The sequence below is a fragment of the Oncorhynchus clarkii genome, chromosome 6 (assembly GCF_045791955.1).
Source record: "Oncorhynchus clarkii lewisi isolate Uvic-CL-2024 chromosome 6, UVic_Ocla_1.0, whole genome shotgun sequence".
Classification (NCBI taxonomy): domain Eukaryota; kingdom Metazoa; phylum Chordata; class Actinopteri; order Salmoniformes; family Salmonidae; genus Oncorhynchus; species Oncorhynchus clarkii.
The window spans coordinates 65,716,840-65,737,480 of record NC_092152.1 but is presented as its reverse complement, the minus strand read 5'-3'; the positions used below and the strand labels follow the sequence as shown (position 1 = coordinate 65,737,480).

General features: G+C 40.0%; 1 protein-coding gene across 5 annotated transcripts in view; it reads left to right on the top strand.

The window, feature by feature from the left end:
- The first annotated feature begins 1,344 nt into the window (after nucleotides 1-1,344).
- LOC139411454 (zinc finger homeobox protein 3-like) overlaps nucleotides 1,345-20,641 on the top strand; it is a 183,648-nt gene continuing 164,351 nt past the window's right edge. The window contains exon 1 of one of the 5 annotated variants that reach the window (XM_071157851.1): nucleotides 1,345-1,479. The gene's annotated coding sequence lies outside the window, so the exon portion shown is untranslated. Of the gene's footprint in view, nucleotides 1,480-15,446; nucleotides 15,854-20,641 lie in introns of those variants that run through there. The other 4 variants (XM_071157850.1, XM_071157852.1, XM_071157853.1 and 1 more) reach the window with 4 other exon arrangements.

Below are 20,641 nucleotides of genomic sequence, written 5' to 3'. Positions count from 1 at the left end.
GCTCCCCGGAGCTCCTCATCAGCAACATAATAAGAGCTCTTGGGAACAATTTAAACATGGGCTTCAACTCAGGTCTAACCACAGAGGTAATAATAATCGTAAAAATGTTGCCAAATAGAGGGGGTTCCAAAGGGACCATTCAGATATCACAGACTGTCTGCCTCCCCTCGTCCTTTATTCCCTAACTAAAGCTCTGTCACTCTGGAGCTGTCACAACCCTAGCCTGTGACAAGCGCATTTACTCAGCCTCGCACACACCAGGCCCATGTGGAATTCAAATATCTTTCAATTCAAAATGTCCATATTTCTTTCCAAGGAATTGACAGTTGAATAAATATGTGTTGTCGAAGTGACTTTGTTGTTGTGTATGAGAGATCCTCTGCAGAACACGCAATGATGAGCGTTATTACAGGAATATGTCTTGTTCTGGTTACAGGGAAATGAAGTTTCTCCAGAAATCTTTTTCATTTCTGATTTTAAAAGCCTACAGTGGTACTGAGAGGAGAAATGACACCGAGCAATGCGTTTATTACTTAATACAATCTGGAAATCATACGATTGTGTCCTGCGGTAATATAAATAATGATATATTAATTTAGTTTGCTCTAAAACAGCTTATTAAAGATTTCTAAGGCTTGATAGAAGCCATATTGTCCTGTTTTTCCCTTTATGAAAGATAATTATTTTTTGCTATGAGTCAGAGGGAGGGAACACACAAAGTGCTAGACGCACAGTGCATTTAGAAAGTATTCAGACTCCTTGACTTTTTCCACATTTTGTTACATTACAGCCTTATTCTAAAATGGATCAAATAGATTTTTTTCCCTCATAATGACCAAACAAAAACAGTTTTTTTTTAAACGTAACAAAATGTGGAAAAAGTCAAGGGTCTGAATACTTTCCGAATGCACTGTACATACACTACAACACATTACTGTATTATATCTTTGGCCTCAACTGTTTTGGTTCGTACGTTCATTTTTCTCATGGTTCTTTTTTGTCTTCTTTTTTCCAGGTGGCACTGTCATCCTGATAGGCAGTCTGGATTGCTGTCATCCTGATAGGCAGTCTGGATCGCTGTCATCCTGATAGGCAGTCTGGAACACTGTCATCCTGATAGGCAGTCTGTATCTCTTGTGACACGGGAATCTTGTATTCCCAACCCAATAGCTTTGGTAAACCCTGGAAATACCTGGATTTTTTAGGAGTACATCACCAAACTTATCAAGGTGCCCAGGCACCAGATCCTATAGCTTTACATTATAGCTTTATTATTTTTGAATATACTAAGAAAGAATACAAAGTCTGAACGTTAGTAATAGCCTGTGGCCATCCGTCCACCAGCGCACCACCAACCAACCTGCTGTGACCGAGAGGGCGTGACCTTTCTGCCTGACGGCTTCAAACAGACACTTGAAAAGCGGGACGCAGTCAGAGAGGCTTCCGTGCGGCGACGACTCCAACCAAACACCCCATCAGGTAAGGCTGTGAAGTCCCCCCTGCTCCTAAGCTCTTTAACTCCTTCTGGACTTTGAAGCTGGCCAGTCCCCCAGCCGCCTCCCAGCAGCCCCCGAGCCCGTGTCCCCTCACATAGTCTGCTCCCACTAGGAGGCAGCATGTAGGAAAGGCTGCTGATAAACGGCCTGCTTTCATGCTCTGCTCTCCTGTTTGTTCCCCTCGGATTAGAGGCTCTGAATATGTGAACGTTGTTTGATTGATAGATGCTCACCCTGAGCTCTTTACTGACCCCCTGCAGGCACTGACCACAGAGAGCAGAGCTGCTGCACATGTGGTGGGGAAATGTGTGGCCTCTCTGCCAGGGTGACAGGGGAGGGCGGGGAAGGCTCATCAAATACACACACGCTCTCGTACCTATAGTACCAGTCAAAAGTTTGGACACACCTACTCATTCAAGGGTTTTTCTTTATTTTGACTGTTTTCTACATTGTAGAATAATAGAGAAGACATCAAAACTATAAAATAACACATATGGAATCATGTAGTAAACAAAAAAGTGTTTACAAATCTAAATATAATTTACACTTGAGATTCTTCAAAGTAGCCACCCTTTGTCTTGATAACAGCTTTGCACACTCTTCGCATTCTCTCAACCAGCTTCATGAGGCAGTCACCTGGAATGCATTTCAATTAACAGGTGTGCCTTGTTAAAAGTTCATTTGTGAACTTAATGCATATGAGCCAATCAGTTGTGTTGTGACATGGTAGGGGTGGTATACAGAAGATAGTCCTATTTGGTAAAAGACAGCTCAAATAAGCAAAGACAAATGACAGTCCATCATTACTTTAAGACATGAAGGTCATTCAATCCGGGAAATTTCAAGAACTTTTAAAGTTTCTTCAAGTGCAGTTGCAAAAACCATCAAGCGCTATGATGAAACTGGCTCTCATGAGGACTGCCACAGGAAAGGAAGACCCAGAGTTACCTCTGCTGCAGAGGTTAAGTTCATTAGAATTACTAGTCTCAGAAATTGCAGCCCAAATAAATGCTTCACAGAGTTTCAGTAAGACACATATCAACATCAACTGTTCAGAGGAGACTGCGTGAATCAGGCCTTCATGGTTGAATTGCTGCAAAGAAACCACTACTAAATGACACCAATAATAAGAAACGATTTGCTTGGGCCAAGAAACACGAGCAATTCACATTGGAGTGGTGGAAATCTGTCCTTTGGTCTGAAGAGTCTAATTTTTTTGGGTTCCAATCGCCTTGTCTTTGTGAGACGCAGAGTAGATGAACAGAGAATCTTCGCCTGTGTAGTTGCCAAGCATGGAGGAAGAGGTGTGATGGTGTGGGGGTGCTTTGCTGGTGACACTGACAATGATTTATTTAGAATTCAAGGCACACTTAACAAGCATGGCTACCACAGTATTCTGCAGCGATACGCCATCCCATCTGGGACTATCATTTGTTCTTCAACAGGACAATGACCCAACACACCTCCAGGCTGTGTAAGGGCTATTTGACCAAGAATGAGGGTGATAGAGTGCTGCATCAGATGACCTGGCCTCCACAATCACCCGACCTCAACTCAATTGGGATGGTTTGGGATGAGGTGGACCGCAGAGTGAAAGAAAAGCAGCCAACAAGTACTCAGCATATGTGGGAACTCCTTCAAGACTGTTGGAAAGCATTCCAGGTTAAGCTGGTTGAGAAAATGCCAGGAGTGTGCAAAGCTGTCGTCAAGGCAAAGGGTGGCTACTTTGAAGAATCTCAAATATAAAATATATTGTGATTTGTGTAACCACTTTTTTCGTTACTATATGATTCCATATGTGTTATTTCATATTGTTGATGTCTTCACTATTATTCTACACTGTAGAAAATAGTAAAAATAAAGAAAAACACTTGAATGAAAAATCATTGAATGTGTCCAAACTTTTGACTGGTACTGTATAGGCACACATAAAAGTTTGTTTGAATATATATACACATGTACACATATTCTTTTGAAGGCACACAAATACACACATTCATGTTGTAGCAGGAGGCTTTTTTCTGGTGTTTTAAGTAAAGGGGATTGACAATCCCAAGACACTGGTGCTTTTCAGTTCATTATGGGCAAAAAAAGCATTTTCCAGCAGATGAAATGTCATCTCTGGTCATTAGTAAAGCCAATGGTGGGTGGGTGTTCACATGCATGTGTGTGTAAGCTTTCAGTATGTATGTGTGCAGGGAATGTGGACATGCATGTTTGCGCTGTGAGGCGCATAGGTTCAGAGGTCCGTATTTCCATACAGAGTGACTCTGGGAGAGATAGATCTGGGCTGGGTTTCAATCTGCTACAAGCACAGCTACCTAGCTGCACAGATGAAGGAGATACAGTGATGCTTTACTGGGATCTGATACCATATGAACAATGTCAGACTAATGGAGGTGTCATTTAACTTTTACTCTTCTTGATTCACAACCTAATTATCGCCTTACCTGTCATCAATAGTATTTTGTACTCATATATTTCACAGTGCTATTTTGTAATAGCATATTAGTTGCACGTAATATGAGTTCCCATGGCATCATGCAACCCTATCTAGTCGGTGGTAAACACTAAATCCCACATTACCTGGATTATGTTAAATCACTATGTGATTAGGAAATCTGCATGATTTAGGAGGACATTTGGTATTTTTGTATTCACTCTTTGTTATTATGTCATGGAATCAGAGCTACTGAAGCACACTGCAAATACTGAAGCACATACACTGTATACCTGTATTGCAAAGCTGGAAGGGTTTCTTCAACACAATAGGCAAAACAGCAAAGAGATGCTAGCTCTTCAGCTACTGTGAGTTAGGTTATTTTCTGCTCTAAATAATCCTGATTGAAAGTAAATGGTGTTTATAGAATTAAGTAAATAAAAAGAAAACATGGCAGACAAAGCGGCGTGCAGGATGCAGGAGAGGATCACTATCAGCCAGCCTCTGCTGAGCTGAGGGCCTTTGTTTGAAAAGTTCAAAGTCATTTTGCTAAATTTAGGTCACCGCAAATTATAAGTACACTGCAGCGAGCCATCATTTGTGAAAGAAAAAAAGAGAAAACGAGAGGGAAAGATAAGTAACCTAACAGATATAATTTTGAGCTTTCTTATGAGTCTTTAAGGGCTACGTGTTTTTTTATTTGTGTGAGTGTGTGGAAAATAAAAGACTTCTAAGCATTAGGAGAGACAATATCCATCTTTGTGGAGCTAATTAAGGACGTGATCTGAAATGTATTTTGTGAGCAGCCCGTTGCATTGCGGGGCCTGAAGGGTCAGCTGGTTCACAATAGGACAAAGATAATGCAGCAGGAGTCAGAGGCGGAGAAGGCTCCAGTCAGGGGGGATCACTCCCCCCCTCGCCCCCCTCCACCACCCCTCCTCCCTGGCCTGTGGGCTGCTGATGGAGCTGTGCTCCTAGCCCAGGGCTCCTAGCTCCCACCACACCAGGCCCTGCTCTGTTCTGCATGTGGGCTGCTGCTCCACACTGCTCTGCTCTGCAGTCAGGGTCGCTCCCTTTGTGCCGGCCCTCTTTGGCCTCGCTGTAAAAAAAAGACATGCATGATTTCATACATGAAAGATATATGTAATTGGACAGCAGGGCCTATACAACACATTTACAATTCTAAACAGAATATGTTAAAAGCAATTCCCCTCTATCTCCGTTGCTCCTTTTTTTCCTGGAAATGTATTTGCACATATCATAAAACACACAAAATACAACAAAAGAACAACACAACACAGATTATCACACTTTTATTTGCATGCTTGATATTACATGTGGATGTTGAAAGAGAACAGATGGAGTTAATCTATCTGTATGTTCCAGTTGATCCCAGCATGGTTCAGACTGCTGTGTTCTGTGTAGTTTTAGTAGAGAACATAGTGTGCACATTCTCACTATTATACCAAGAGCCTAACCTAATAGTATTATTACATTTCAGGACACAGAATTAAACCATTTAAATGGTAGAAATCTAATGATTTCAAGTTCAAGTTTTTAAGTCAAGTTCAAGACAGGCCAGTAATCATCCTGTGATCATTGGAGTCATTGGAGTTAAACAAATGCACATGTTTCATATTCTAAGCAATGAGGGGAATGTCACAAAGTTGTCTGTCAGTTGACCACAGGGAGGAGATGACATTTTACATGCCACACATTGTTTTTTGTTGTTAATGTGTCCTATTTTACTGTGTAGATATGCATCAAAATAATTCTGGATGTAATCACATTCAAATGAAACTAATAAATCAGACAGGTCACATACAGACACCAGATTCAGGCCGATGCCTTGAGCACCCTTTCAAATCCTGACTGAATAAACTGTAGAAATGTTGTATTACCTAGAGGTGATTACCTAGAGGTGACCTAGAGGTGACTCAGCTGGTAGAGCATGGCGCTCACATCGCCAGAGTTGTGGGTTCGAATCCCACGGGGGACCAGTATGAAAATGTATCCACTCACTAATGTAAGCTGCTCTGTATAAGAGTCTCTGCTAAATGACTCAAATGTACTTGTTAGGTGGGCATGTGTGTTGTCCCTGGTAGGGTCTGAACCCACCCCTTGTATAGTGTTAATGTAGTGCCAAGGTAAACACCTCTGCCTTTAATTGTGTTAACAAGCTCACACCTAGCCAGGGAATGGCCTCACTAATCACTTGCGTTTATTGGCCCCGGGGCCCCAAAGGCAAGCTAGGGCCACAGGCGGCATGCTGACAAGGGACGCTCAGCGTTCCCCCCTCCAAACATAGGTGGGATCACTTTCCATGGAGCTGAGGTCGAGGGGGTAGGCGGGCTGGCGGGGGTTAAGCATCCCATAATTCAGAGATAGTCACTGTGGTCACCTGCAATTACTCCCAGTTCACATGGCTCCACTGCTCAGGCTATGGCTAACAGGCTGCACTTCAGGAAGTTTTAGAGGGGCAGAAAGAGAGGAGTTTGTGTTTCAGTTGTTTCACCGTTGGTTCATACAGATCAAGGACAGTCCGCTGCGTGTGTGTGCGTGTGTGCGTGCGTGCGTGTTAATGTGTAGTGCATGCCAATGTCAATAGAACAGTAGGCTCAGATTGAATGATCATTCCACTTCCCTTAAACGCTATTCTTTCACTGACCACATTTTTTTTTTTTTACAATGGAAATAAGCTTTTTTATTTTCAATTAACATTAAAGATTGAATTGAAGATGCATGCGGCCTCGTTGAATATTTCGTTTTGTTTAGATAAGTGAACAAGAAGCCATTTAAATAAGAAGCTATGATATTTCAGGCAGGGGAAACAAACAAAAAAAACAGGATGATATTAAAATATTTCACTAATTTACAAATCACTGACATAATCAGCATAATTATTAGTATCATCATCATCATTATCATCATCATCATCATCATCAATGTCGTCATTTGCATTAAGACCATCATCATTACCTTCACCGTAGTATTTCTGATTTAAATTAGATTAACTTTAATTTGATGAGCTCTAACTTAATAAGGAAATCAAAGGTTATTCTCAACGTGTGCCCTTTGATGCACCTGACTCAATCGTCATCGCATGTTTCCTTAATTAGGGCGTTGTTGCCATGCATAATTACTATTACCTGGAATGTAGTAGGTATACCTGTAGGTTACACACTTGGGGATTTTAAATTCTTAACGATAGCTGGCGAATTATGATAGCCTATTGAAATTGTTAGTTTGTTCTCATTCAAAGACAAAGGTTGATGCTCAATAATCAATAGGCTATACGAGTTAGAATAGGAGTTATAATAGTATTGCGTAATGTGATTCATTTTTCTACCTTGATATTATGACATCTGAAGAGGATGAAAACATATACTTTATTCAATATAATCAGTAAACAAGCCTTCATTTCCATATCGAATGTTTATCAACAAATCAGTCATACATTTGTACTTTTGTCATTTCAGCTTAGGTATTTGTGGTTATTTTGTTGGTATTTGGGTTGTAGAAAAGGCAGGATTTCCTGACGGCAAATTCAAGAAAGCGTTCATGCGTGGATGAAATGATTTCATGACCATAGCTTGGCACATAAGTCAGCCATATATGTCAGCTGAAAGAGATGCATCCAGAGGCACAGGATTTAGATAGTGACCCTTGGCGATATCCTAGATCTCGGCTGCCCTTCTGTGTCCGCTTCCACCTGTCATCTCTCATCGTGTGCGATTTGGGGGCTTTCCTTGGCAGCATCTCGGAGAAAATGACTCTCCATTTAGGCCTAGAATGTGTTAGCGCAAAGCCAAACCAGGCACCATATTCTGCGTCGATGTAATGTTTCCTTTTAGGTTGATAATTTAAGGGTGGACAGACGTTATTCTATTCTGCAGTAGTTATATTCCCTCTCATTCACAGTGCAGTATAGTGGTCATATGGCTCTGATTTGGGAGCCCTCTGCCCTGGTCTTTGGAGACGCCCGGTTCTCTCCCCTCTCCTCTCTAGAGCGCGTAAAGCCAATGCGTCATGGCTCTGTCTGTCTCCATGAGCACTTGACAGCAGCTCTCAGGATTTGTCCATTATTCTATATGTCCCCGTAGACCTGAAATGTATGCGCTAGGCCTGTTTTAGCCGACGCGTAACCGGAACTATGGAGTCGTGCATAAGGCCTGTGAATTATACCGTCACTGTAATCTTGGTTGTACTCCGCGCATTTATACAATTATTGACTTGGTTTTGTAGCATTGGCCAACTTTGTATATCGACACTACAATGCAACTAAGACAATCAAATTGTTGTTAGAGCGTTCATTTGATTTTGATTGAAAAGTCCGTAATTTTGAACTGTGCTCCGGTCTCTTGGTTGAATTGTTTACCTCACCAGTGTATTCATCACAGTGTCTATGGAAACTAATTGGTTTAAAATGTCGTTATTGAAAATAATTTTCTTACCTGAAGAGAGATGAAATGGTTGAAGCACAGACAGACAGTGATAAGGGATGATGAGGCTGCTCGGATGGACTGAGGCTTGCTCCAGGCAGGTTGAAATACATTTGTGTCTTGTTTTTGCACGGGTGATGAGGAGACATCTGTACTACTTTACTGCACAGAGACGAATATTGTCCCCTTGCATGACTTATAGTTTCTCAACACATTATTTTAACGTTGGAACAGAGGATTGTGTGCGTGTACAGACAAAACAAAATGCAGAATAGAACCAACTTTAATAATAAACGAAGGAAATCAAGCTGATGTTTCATATTTTAATGGACATTATTAGTTGATTACAAAAAAAACAGGGTTATACGGTGGTAGCAAACCTACCGGGTAACGGGGCTCAGACACGCGCGTGTGCGCGCACACACACACACGTTGCATGTTGCATAGGCCTACAGTATTTACATAAGCAAACCCCGTTGCTGACCTTCGTTTTCTGAAATGCACATTTCTAAAATCGACATTAGCAATAAAACATGTAGCATCCTACATCCACTCAACAACAACGAATACAACATTCGAATTAAAATAATAATGTCATTATTCTGAAGAGGTATAGTGGGTTGGTAGCAGGAGGACACAAGTAATCAAATCACATTTTATTGGTCACATACACATATTTAGCCGATGTTATTGCGGGTGTAGCGAAATGCTTGTGTTCCAAACTCCAACAGCGCAGTACAGTAGTATCTAAGAATAGAGCCAGATTAGTGAATATTCCTTATTTTTAATGTGAACGAGACAGAGTGACCAGATGGACGGTAGTCATATTTACCCTCCAACGTCACTAACTCTAAATCATGGTTATCACAACAAACAGGTCGTCCTGCTCCCAGTTCAGTTAGCATCCACACAACCGATGTCAGTGATGTCCCCACTTTCTGACGTTGCTGGTTTATTGTTTTAATTTACTCAAACAAAACTTAATACTATAGACAAAAATATATATTTTTAATTGCCTTTGATTTTCGTTTATACACTACATTCATGTAACAGACCGAAACAATTACAAATGCATAGAATGGATGTTTTTGAGATCGAAATCGTCTCGTTTGTGAATATGTGGTGAATATTACAATCCTTCATTTCAATCAAAACATGAAGATTTTCTCTGCAAAAAAATTAACGATTTGAATTGCAATTTCGAATGATTAATCAGCAATGGAAATGTGAGTGGAGTATGCACATAATACACAAACAAACAGGTTTCGCAACTTTTCAAACAAATTAAGTTCTGATTAAGTAATACAATTTGGAGTTTTGTAATTAACATGTTATAAACATATATTAGTCTGGTACTTACTTGTCCACCCTATCTAAGTAGCGCAAATTGTCAAATAAATATTGCGCTACTTAGAAACAGTAAAATGACATAGGCCTATATGCACACACGTAGAAATGAAATGCCCTTACAAAGACAGTATGACACATGGGTGGACAGAAAATGAACAACAATAGGTCAAGGTTGGTCGCCGGATGTTGTTCATATTTTATACTTTTTTCCTTTCCAGTTACGATACCACAGTTACGATACCCTAAATAGATGAAGTGGGTTTGCTATAAGATTATTTAGAACAGGACGCCTTTTGATACAAAACGGTACGCAGGGCATGCAAAATATCATGCAAAAGATGCATTTTGTGTGTCTTAAATGTATATGCTGCGTGTGACAAAGAGAATAGTCTTTGGAGAGAAGAAGAGGGGATTGTGAACTAACGGATGAAATATTCATCATGCATCACAGTTTAGCAAACATCAGGCTACGGCAGATCTTACTCCAGGGTTAGCAGTTCAATGCAAAATAACCTCTAGGCCTACGTAAAACGCTTCCGTAAAGATTCGGTCGCTGTAGTGCATTCATAAGGAACACATGTTTAAATAATGACTAAATTGTAATATATTCATCTTCACTTGTGTGTAAGACACTCCCATACATAGGGGATAGGGCAACCCTTCACTCTAATCTTAAAAAATACATAATTCTAACATCTGTATAAGGTCCCGAATGAGGTCTTATTACGATATAACCTAAAATAAAATGATAATTATATGAATTAATATTCATATTTTATTACATCACTAACTAGCAAATAAAATGTAATCACGTTTAATTGACTAGTTAAATATTAGCCTAAAGAAATAGATATACACTATAAAACCGCTGTAAAGCAAGACTATAGCCTATTTTGATATGATGGGTTGAAGATCTACATGTCTATTCAATGATTAATTAATTTTTTCTCAAAACTTTTTTTTTCCACCACTGAATACTCGTAAGCAAATACACTGCAGAGATGGCTTTAGATACCAGTAAACACTGATGAATGAGCTGTATTGTTTATTTAAACTAACACCTCTAGAGTAGCCTGTATGGGTCTTGTCCTTTGCACATCTCCTTTGGGCGGTGGACTGTATCTGGTGATTTGCATGTTGACCATATGTAAATAGCTTAAGACACTATCGCAGTCTGATAGCATGGGCTGGCGCGGGGGCGCACAGGTGGGCACCGGGAATGATTATCTTTCTGAGAGGCACATGACTCTGGTGAGGCAGGTTCATGTGCTCCTTGATCCCCGTGGTCAGAGTGAACATAAGAGGGCGCTCCCATTGCACCTGGTAGCATGTAATGCCCCATCCATCCCAGGCGCAGCAGGGCCGGACAAAAGCACGTTGCTGCTTACTGACTAAACCTTTGAAGAATACTCCGTTTGTTTTAGAAGGAACATATGTAACAGCATTTAACTTTGCCTCTCCACATTTTTAAAGGCACATTTATCCAGAGGTGACTTTTTTCATTTGACTAATTATGTAATCTGTTAATCAAACGTGTTTATTCCAGCATGTTAGTGTCATTCAGTGATGAGGTGAAAACAATGTTATAAGATGAACGTTTTCTTGGAAAACTGTTTAAGTGTTGCGGAATGTGCTATGCCCTCTTCTCTTCTATTTACCTAAATATAGGAAACCTGGACTCGCGTGCCTCATATGTTAATATAATAGCCCAAATCCCCAAATCCTCCGGACTAAAATGTTCATTATCCCTTTATAAAGTTACAGAGCTATTCCAGACAGCAGCTTTTATCTGTAAACGCTTTCACCCCGCTCTCATTTCCTCTGTGCTCCCGTTTGTGCTTTGTTATCCTGGGATGGCACGCATGAGGTTAAGATAAAGTAACACACACACACACACATACAGTAGGCCTATCCATGCATATTCTGAAATAGAAATGAATACAATCACTTAACGTCAGTAAATGTAGAATAGCAACAAACTATTCCAAACCACAGCCAAGTTACACAAGATTAAGGGTCCATACATTAGTGTTTAAATATATTGTTTTGTTTCCTGCAGCTCTGTGATGGTCAAGTATTTTCATGCGACCCAAATAATGGAGTGAGCATATTAAGCTACTTCAGCTTTTCTTTGTCATATCCACTGGCTGTCATTCAGGCTGTGGTGAATTTGCTATGCCACTCATCGATGTAGGCCTATTGAGGTTAGCACGTGGACAGTTATCGTAATTCACCTAACACAAAGGCTCGTGAGCCTGTCACATTTTTTTGCGGGGACTCGTACTAATTGGGCTGTATATTCATAAACGTGAGTTATCCTACCGAGTCAGATCTCTACGGTATTGATGCTCGTTAGTTAAACATAAACTGTAAACTAAGATTGGCATTGTTCGGCTTGCTAGAGCGATAGACTGGCTCAGATAGGCTATGTCTCTCACCAGCCCCAATCACACAAGGCTCTTTATTAGCTCACTGGCCCTCGAACTCCTCTCGCACTCTATTTTCTACCCATTCAGTTTTACAATCTCCCTTTCCCGAGAGAGTAGACACATCGCAAATCCTTTCAGTCTCCCTCTCACACAGCTAAATCAGCATCTCAGTTTGACACACTTGGTCATTATGGTTTTGGTACAGGTGACATGCAAGGCAGGCCTCGGTGATATGATTCTGTATCGATACATTCCCGATTGGTCTATCAAATATGTGGCCTCAAATATGCTTTTATATGGGTGCAAAATCTTGCAACATTGCAAATATTGGCTTTGGCACACGCACGCATGCATGCACGCGCGCGCGCACACACACACACACACACACACACACACATACACATACATACATAAGCACACACACACGCGCTATTGTTTGCATCAGGCGTTGTCTCTTTTTTGTCCTAATAGTTAAGCAAGTACATAGCTGTGGAGTACAAAGTAAGGATTTTTTCCTAATACGTAGATGGCTCTGAGATCTAACATACCTGCACGAGCTCACATTGAACGTGAGGCTCCCCATTTTGATTGTCATCCCTAATGTTCACCATACATCAGAGCAAGATACAAATTAAGATTTTAATAGGCATGCAACATGAGCATTCAGACTAAAACATCGAAAAAAAATATTTTTTACATGCTTATTTGAATCTAAATAGTATTATGTGTTCATTATAAAATCACTTACGTGTGTGGCCGTTTAAGTAGGCTATATGTTAGCTTAATATCATTAAGAAAAATATAGACGCTAAAATATAGACATTACCTTCTCATTTAAGATTACTCTTAGTTAAGGTTACATTTAAGTGCGTTTATTCTCGTATAAAATCATCGAAGTAGCCGAAAACTAGAATTACAGCTGCGTTAGGGAGAAAAATATGATAGGCAGGCCTATGTGTTTTGTACAATCTACATATTATATCAACTCAAACGTGCACTTCTTCATTAAAAAAAATGAATAGACTGTGATTCAGATTCATGTTGCTCCAATAAACATTATGTAGCCCAATCAATGTAATTAAGCGGGTTAGTTTTATTTGTGCGGATCATGGCCGCTTGGAGCTGTTAGAACAGAAAGTGAGGGATTGTCAATTTCTTTAAAGAGAATCAACAATATAATTATCATGACAAAAGGCAATGGGACAAGCTCAAAGGTTGATTTCTAGAATACAATATTTCCATGTGGGGGAAACCAAACGTAGTAAGTGACCATCTCTATAAGAGGCGAAATGTTTTGGGGGAAAGTGAAGGGGAAAAAGGCAAACCTGTGGATAACCTCACCGATCTATACTACAGTTGTTAGTATTGATCAAATGTCACCTCTTTGAACCCAGTCGTTTGGAAGTTTCTCCATTTATCGGGAATAATTTCTAAATGCACGGATATGACTTGAGTAATGCCAATTATGCTTGTTTTCAGATAACTGTTTGATTGAAACATTTAACCACTATAAGAAAGTAATTCACAAAAAACACTTGGAAGTGAAATATCAAGCGCAATGAGATGATTAGATAAATTGCTATAATTTGTAATAACAGGTGAAAATCATTAGGCCTACAAAGTATAGGATTAGGACACTTAAGAAACGTTATTGATTATGACTGAATTCAATCCAATATATTCTACCTGTATTGACCTGCATAGGAATATTAGATATGAGAATCATGCAATGCAAACTCCCTCAATGCATTTCTTACTGTCAGTGGCCTCATCTGCTGCTTGAGTGTTTGTTGTATAAATATTCTATACATAGGCCTACTCAAACACATATAAACATTATCAAATGCAGAATTCAATGCGTTAGCTTCGTGGCCAATATCACACACAGAGGCTACCTACTCAAAACTAGTGGACTGGACGTGGGCTATGTCCATACCATATACACACACAGGAAGTTAGAGTCTATGCTTTTCACAACTTCAACTTAAATTCTGTAACTATTTTAAATACATCGCCGATATGCTGTCGAGGTAATGTAACATGTCTCCAAATTGATTTAGTTTTGTATTACAATGGTGTTATCAAGTGTCATTTGTAAACTATTGTTTTACACTGACAGAAGACTTTATAGTCTCCAATCCCCTCAGGTCTCTCATCTCACTATCTCCCTCTCACTACTATCCTGGGACAAAGCATATTTTATCGAGACAAATCTCCGTTTTTCATTAAAGGATTCCACATTCTCACGAAAAGGATTTATGTTTGTATCCAGAAGTCGGTTATTACAAATGCATGCAACCACAGTTACAGAACTTATCGGTCTGTTACAGTGAGGCTAAGGCAGACTTATCAGGTGCATCTTAGCTCAAATTATATATGTGTAGACATATAAAAGTAGTGATCCCTACACTTGATAGTTTGGAATAAAGCTTTTTAAACTTTGCACATCATTAGAAGTAGTGTTACAAGCTTTTGTATCTCTAAGGCATGCAAAGAGAGCCATTGCGTCTCGTTTTGTGCTTAAAATGCACGGATCATGTCTAAATAGCTTATTACGTTTGCAAATATGGAAATAAATGGTTCATTTGTATTGTCATAGGTCTTATTCAGTCGCTTGGAATGTGCATTCTGGTTTAAGTGCCATGCTGTCTTATCCCACACGTTAGACATATATCATCATGAGACTAGGCATTCATTTACAAAACAAAATGAAATAACAAGCTATTTAGTTGTCTATAGCAAATATGTGCATTTCTTGTCAAAGTTTCCTTATGCATAATGCTTTATGTCTTGGTTGCTTGTTTTCCAGTACTGTCCAACTTCAGCCTATCATAAAAATATTGACTTGTGTCTATGAATTGTATAAATACATTTAAAAAGTATCTCAAAATCCAGCAGTCAGCACGGCTGTCTCAGATTGCATCTAATCTCACTACTAACACAAGTGAGAACATAGGAAAATGTAATAATGAATATAGGCTATTACAGTGTTTTAATATAAATATGTTAATAATAAGAAATATAAATGCGTTATAGCCTAATGTTAAAAAACTAAAAAGAACGGACAAAATGCAGCGAAGTGCGGGGTATTGCGTGTTTTGCTGCTGCGTCTACTCCGGTATTAACTTTCACTGTCTTCCTTCTAATCAAACTCTTACTTTCCGCTGTACTTAATTCCATATTTTCAATTCCTGATCATTACTTTCCTCTTTTTCTTCTTCCATCTATCCATCCATCCCTCCCTCCCTCCTCTTTCTCCCTCCCTCCCTCTCTCTCTCCCTAGCTCTCTCCTTTGCTGAATCTTATTGATCCAGAAGGTGGCTAATTAGCCCTTCCCGTCGTGCCTGTGTAATGAAGCACATGCGCACTGAATTAATCACAGCCATTTTTTGCAGGAAACTAATTAGCAGGAATAAAGATCCAAAGAGTTTTTTTCTTTTCAATCATCAGATCTCACTTTCACCTCTTCCTCGCTCCCTCTAACACAAGACTCATCGCCTGCTTTGCATCCAAATTATTTTTATATTGCCCTATTCAACTAATACTTCGTTTTTTTACACTCCGCAACAACAATGATCTTTCTTTTGCCATCCTAAACGCAAACTGACCAAAAGGGACTGCCTTGATGGGATCTTTAGCCGAATCTTCTCAATACTGGATTAAAAAGCAAGGATCACAAAGCGGCAGCGAAAAATTGTAAGTTACAACTTTGCCGTTTCTCTCTTTTCCTCTCTCGATGTTTCTACGATTCGATTCTTTTCACTTTTAGTAGTGGGCTAACCGAAGGTTTCTCCTATTATCCAGATACGCACCGATCTTCCCTATTCTCACATTCTGAGAAATGACAGGCGATCACAAGTTGTATTCATGCAAGTAGTTTTGTTTATTCTCGGTTTTATTCGTATCATTACCTGTGTTTACATCTGCGTTCGTCCTCGTTCTCCTCATGACTGGAAGAAAATAAATGGTCAAGACAGCGATTCCTCTCCAAGAAGTAGACCACAAAAAACATGAATTTAAAAGCACATTTGTGCTTTTCGATGGAATCAGGAAAGATAGAGAAGTGTTATTGGTGTCAAGAAACACATTTTGAGGACGATAACGATGTGAAAGGGTTACATTCAGCCTACGGAGGGTAGCGGGAGGAGGGTAGCGGGAGCTGCACATGAGCGTAGCCAGGAAAGGAGCACATTAGTCCAGCTTGTGGGTCCGTGTATGTCCCGCGAAACAGAAACACCGTCCGCATTCTTATTTTGACAGATATGCCTCTTGGTCGGTCCGCTGTTTTCAGCACCATCACGGGTTGATAAAATCCTTTATGTTAAGCAACGTTTTCACTTTCCGATTCGTTTCTTACATGTGTATTTCCCTCCGCCCCGCTTTACATCTCAATTCCTATACTTTTCACTCTCCCCACTTTGTCCATCATTTTCTTTTATTTTTCATTCCTGTTTGCTTCTTTGAAGCGATGTTAAAGTCGATTCTTGCTGATTCCCTGACGGAGTCACATGCAAATCGATCGGTAGGCCTATGTGTGTGTGTGTGTGTTTTGTAAGTCTAGTGTGTTTCATGACAAGAGCCGATCAGTAAGACCTCGGGTACGGGAGAGCCCATAGCCGAGGTAGAGTTGAGCTGCGGGTTGCATGGAGAGAATAGAATGGTGATGCGAGCAGAGAAAGGGATTTACAGAATAGGTTGGCTGTCCGACGAGACAGATGACAGCTCGTATGGATTTTTATGGAATAAGTAAGAGCAATAATGTAACATTTCCTTCCCACTGGATATAGCTTACCTTCATAACAAATAACAACCATTATACTAGATAGGCCTACAAAAAGGAAACATTATCAATGAAAACTCAAAAGCTAATGTATTACGTTATTCTATCACCTAACCTGCTTCCCTGCGTAATAATAACAACCTTATTACTAATTTCTAAAGGAAACCTAACTATTTATTTTCTAAAACAACAAGACATGAGACTAAATCAACTTTGGATGCACTACTGTCAGAAGAAATAGTGTAATCATACACGACGGATTGTTTAAAAAAAAATATGATTTAAGAATTTTACAAAAAATATCTAAACATAGGCCGGATTTTAATTGAAAAGCAATACATCGACTAGTAACACGACGCTGGGACGATTAGGTTTGAGTGAGAATATAACTAGTCCCCCTAAGAGACGGACGGATAGACAGGAAAAAGCGGAAATGCTATTGACCTCCCGACGTTTAAGACCCAGAATGCAGTGCCAAGATGCCCAAAAAGTACAGAAAACATAGAACACATGGACGAAATGGAGGACTCTCGAAGAAAGAGTGAAAGAATGAAGCAGCCCGACGAGTTTTCGCGACAGAAGGATGGAAAAGAAAAGCGTTTTGCAAGCTAAGGCAAGGCAGGGATATGCTGGTTTGGGGGAGAAAGAGGGGGAGGTTGAAAGGCTGGGGGTCAGACGGCAAGAATCAGGGGAGCAGGGGTCACTGAGTGAGTGCAAGAGAGATAAAAAGGAAAGAAGGAAAAGCCCTACACAAACAGCCGAGGGAAGGCAGTGGGAAAGTGAGACTGGGGGAGAGGGGTGGGGGGGTTACGTTGAAGGGTCACACAAAGCATAACAATAAGATTGTGGGGGTCAGCAAGTGCAAGATAAAAACATGCTTCTCGTTTGGTAAACAGGAGAGAAACACTATACAAATGTTCTATAGTTTTCTAGTATGATGAAGAAAAGTATAATAATGGGGTTTGAAGACTCAGAGAGAGAGTAGGGGAAAGACAGAAAGAGAAGGAGAGGGAACGAGGGAGGGGATGGGAGGAGAGGAATAGAAGGGGTCAGATAGCCATGGGCCATGGAGAAGGAATCAGGAAAGAGGGCAGGAAAACAGATCCTAACACCTTTCAGACTTGCCCCAACTAGAGGGGCCAGTAGCTCCTGCATACATAACTCAGACCAGCAGTATGTCCAGGACTCAGAAGATAGTAGTGGGAGAGAGGGAAAACAAATATACTAGCAGGCGCAGTGGAGACGTTTTTTTACTGCAAGAGAGAATATAATACACCCTGCCTCTTTATTTTTTGCTTATATTATTATTTATATATTTCAGGAGGGAAAACTTGGAGCAGTAGATTTTGGGCCTGTAAGTTTGTTTTTGTGTATCTCTGCTCTGTAGACGTAGGTTGGGCAATAATTACAGGCGTGACATAGGGAAGAAAATATAGCGTAGTACATGTGCTGTGCCAGGACTCCCTCTCCTCTCGCCATCTCTCTTTCCCTCGCCCATCTCCCTCCTCTCTCGATCTCTCTGTCCTCCTCCTTTACAAAACAAATAGCAACGCTACTCGGTGTCATCTCACTTGCTCTTAGAAGACTCCTGGATTTGATATCAAAACCTTTGGTAGAAACATTTGAAAAGCAACTACAATATGTGTACTACAGATTAGGATTATTTTGACGCCTTCTGATATTTTTGAAAAGTAATTATCCAATGTATAATATTTATGTCAGCTGCATTTACCAGCTCAGGTATGGTTTAATGGGAGTTTAAGATGGTTCTTGATTTCCTTGTGTGGTACTCTGTTAGAATCACATAGCAGATTTATGGTTAGGTGTAGTATGTGATTTGGTAAACCACTGTATCTGTCTGACCATGCTGTGTATTCTGCTTAAGGGGACTGTGGGTTGGGTAGATGTCACGAGGAACTATGTTTTCAGCATAGATAGCTACAGCACACTGAATATCATTGTAAATACTCAACTTTGATTTCCAATTCATTAGTAATGACCAGGGTTGTGTTTTTGTAAAGTATTAAATTCCGTTAATCCTTGACAGACGGAAGGAGAGGGACTTAAAGCATGATCCTTAATTTACATATATATTTTTAATTACATTTATTGACAAGGATTTTATTGCATTTATCTCAGGACCATATTTTGTCTTAAGGTCTTTCATTGTCAGTCGCACAGTTTGTTTATATTGAAATATAACAATATTTATTTTATAGATATATTTACATAAAAGCATATTTTGTGTAAATTTGTACACTTGTAGTTTGTCTTTACCCATAGTTAAATGTTGTACTTTACTATTCACTATCACCATGTAATGTTAGATAACGGTGTTAAACCATAGGATACACATAATAGGACAGAACGCGTAGCCTGCAGTATATGAATGCCAGCACATCTGGCAGAATGTTATATTACTCTATGTGTAGGATAGGTTATGTATTCTGCCGGGAATTATGATATGGACAGTTAACTGATGCTGTTGATAAAATGTGAAATGTTCCATAATTGTAATTATCATCATTATTAGTATGATGTTTATGATCAACATTATTACTGTTATTACAAGTAGTAAAATACTTGGAGTAAGGACATTCATATCACAGTTATGTTGTTCTTTATCGTGATCTTTGTTTATAATATCATAAGCAGTGAATAGTCAGTAGTCTGGTGACGTTAGGTATTTGATTGAGGTTCCTGTTTCAGTGATAGTCTGTAGATGACGCCCTATTCGTCCATCCTGTGATACTACCTGCGTTATCTCCCTATGTCCGGTTCCATGAGCATATTCGATTACTGGTGTGTCTGAAACTGAGTGTGCAGGTCCTATTTGGGCATGTGATTGGGGGGAACGGAAATAGGGGGTTTAGTAGTGATGAAATAAAGAGCTGAGTGGTGCCTTGGTTACAGGGTAACGTGAGGCAGAGAGACAGTTACCCTGGTCTTCTACTGCCCCCTCCTCCCTCTCTCCCTTGCTCTCAGGAGCTGGCAGCACCCCTAGGGAAGCTCTTTGCCATGTCCTTAGTCAGAGAGAGCCCTCTTTGGGCCAGCGCCAGGCCGCTAAGGGGCAGGCAACGCATGGACTAACACAATATATTCACCAACCGTTGGTCACGTTGCCAAATCAAATCCAAAAAGGTTTATTTTTTCCTCCCAAAAATATTTTTTACCAGCGATGATGCCTAATACATTGATATTTAAATAATTTACATCAGTAATGATGTCTTATTAATTATATAAATGAACTATTATTATTATTATTAATAATATTTTTGGTATTATTATTACATTCATTTAAACCAGTTAATTATTTTAGATTATTTTAGTTTATTTATCACAATCTTAGATGTTGTTGTGATTGTACTTATGAGAAATTCCTTTTACACTGGGTTGAACTGCTTTAAGGGTGAGGATAGTATAAATGTGCATATGTTTGTGTAGATTAGTTTTCCATTGATAGCACTGGAGAGAGAAAGATGCTAAACGTCTGCCTCCTCCATTTGCTGTAGGGCTGTGTGTAAATGAGTTTAGCAGGAGCAGTGGCTCAGATTACAGATTATGGTTTTGAATATGCAAGCTTGTACAGCCAGGACCTGTTCTTCCAGTTGTACCGTAGCCCAGGCCAGTGGCATACGTGTCAGCCGTGTCATTAAGGGGCGGGCTGGGGGTGGGACATGGGGTGCGGGGAGCAAGGGGAGGAG